Source organism: Mastomys coucha, unplaced genomic scaffold, assembly GCF_008632895.1.
Source record: "Mastomys coucha isolate ucsf_1 unplaced genomic scaffold, UCSF_Mcou_1 pScaffold7, whole genome shotgun sequence".
In the NCBI taxonomy this organism is placed as follows: Eukaryota; Metazoa; Chordata; class Mammalia; order Rodentia; family Muridae; genus Mastomys; species Mastomys coucha.
In genome coordinates, this window is record NW_022196913.1 from 59,613,734 (window position 1) to 59,615,751 (window position 2,018).

The window sequence follows — 2,018 nt, forward strand, 5'->3', positions numbered from 1 at the left end:
TTGTTTGTTTGTTTGTTTTTTAAGACAGGGTTTCTTTGTTGAGTCTTGGCTGTCCTAAAACTCATTCTGTAGACCAGGCTGGCTTCAAACTCAGAGGTCTGCCTGCCTCTGCCTCCCGAGTGCTTCTATATGACTCTTAATTCACATAAAACCTTACTAACTATCAGTCTGACTTGGAACAAGTTCTCCTAACTCACCTGGAGATGGTATCTATATGACAATACACCTAAAGAAAACTCTCAGACACCATAGAGAAATATTATCCCACTATTTACAAAGAGAATTGACTACTGTAAGAAATCAACCAAAGAGAGACTGTAGTTATAACAAGGACACTCTCCATAGTCAGTACTACCAAATGGCTAATCAAGAGAGACTGTAGTTATAACAAGGACGCTCTCCATAGTCAGTAATACCAAATGGCTAATCAAGAGAGACTGTAGTTATAACAAGGACGCTCTCCATAAGTCAGTACTACCAAATGGCTATCCCTTACTAACAAGTTAATATCACTGACAGTCATAAAACTTTCAAAGCAGAAAACTATTGCTATATATACACTTCTACTTGTGCCAAATCAGTTATATGTTTTATATTTTAAGAAACCCAGTTTTTTTTTTAAAGATTTATTTATTATCATATGTAAGTATACTGTTGCTGTCTTCAGACACACCAGAGGAGGGCGTCAGATCTCATTATGGGTGGTTGTGAGCCACCATGTGGTTGCTGGGATTTGAACTCGGGACCTTTGGAAGAGCAGTCTGTGCTCTTACCCGCTGAGCCATCTCGCTAGCCCAGAAACCCAGTTTTTAAAAATGTATTTGGGGAGCCAGGCAGTGGTGGCTCACACCTTACATGCAGCACTCTCTAGAGGCAGCAGATCTCTAAGTTTGAGGCTAGCCTAGTCTACAGAGTGAGTTCCAAGACAGCCAAGGCTACACGGAGAAAGCCTGTCTCATAAAATGAAAGCAAACAAACAAAAAGAACCTGTTTCAAACTGCAAGGTATAGTACATTGCTTTTTTAATCCCAGCACTCGGGAGACAGAGGAAGGTGGATTACAGTAATCAAGGTCACCCTTCAACTTCTTATAATGGAAACTTCCAAGATTAGAGGCATACATAGACATAAACAGTAACAGTGAAAAGGTCTCATTTGATATGCAACAGTGAAGACACGCACATTATAAATTCTAAATAGGGTTTATGTTCTTTGGCCCAAAGCACAGTATCCTTTACAGATGGGTACAAAAGCAGCCTTGATAACTAAAGGCTTGTAGGGCTTCATCTGCATGTTAGGATAACTACATTATTAATACTCTGTTCTTCATGTATCCTCAGTAGATATGCACCAGAAACTAATTTTTCCTGCACTACCATTAGGAAATCCCAGTCTATTACATACCAGGCTCCAAGAACTTTATATAGGATTCATGAAAGCAGAGGTTCTACCAATTACCTGCAGTGCAAAGACTAAGAAAAGGATCTAACATCTACTGTGAAAGTTGTTTCCAAACATTCCTTTACAGTATAAAAAGGAATGAGAAATTTAAGTCTCTTTTAAAGTGTTCAGGACCATAAACGTAAATATAAGCAAAATTTTATTTCTATAGAAAAATTTATTTAATCCTCCCTCAAACTGCTTTTTACAGCAACAGAATTACTGGAAAATTACTTAGTCAAATCCAACATGAAAAATACCCAGTAAAGGACCCAGAGACATGGCTAAATGGGTAAAGTACTTTTTACTCAAGTATGAGGACCTGAGTTCGAATCCTCAGTAACCACAGAAAAGCTAGAAGTGTAGACCTGTAAGTGCTGCACTAGGGGGACAGGGAGGGCAGCAGAAATGCAAAGGACCCAGAGGTTTGTTAGCTAGCCAGTTTAGCCACAATAGTGAGCTCCAGTGAGATTCAGTGAGAGACAGATCCTGTCTCAAAAAGTTGAGGAGACTGACTGAGGAAGATAACATGGAATACAGACAGTCATTCTCTCTCTCTCTCTCTCTCTCCCTCCTTCC

General features: G+C 39.4%; 1 protein-coding gene across 7 annotated transcripts in view; it reads right to left on the bottom strand.

Annotated features, from left to right (window-relative positions):
* The window catches only part of Uimc1 (ubiquitin interaction motif containing 1), a 78,239-nt gene that overhangs the window by 23,429 nt on the left and 52,792 nt on the right, over positions 1-2,018 (bottom strand). The window lies entirely within an intron of this gene.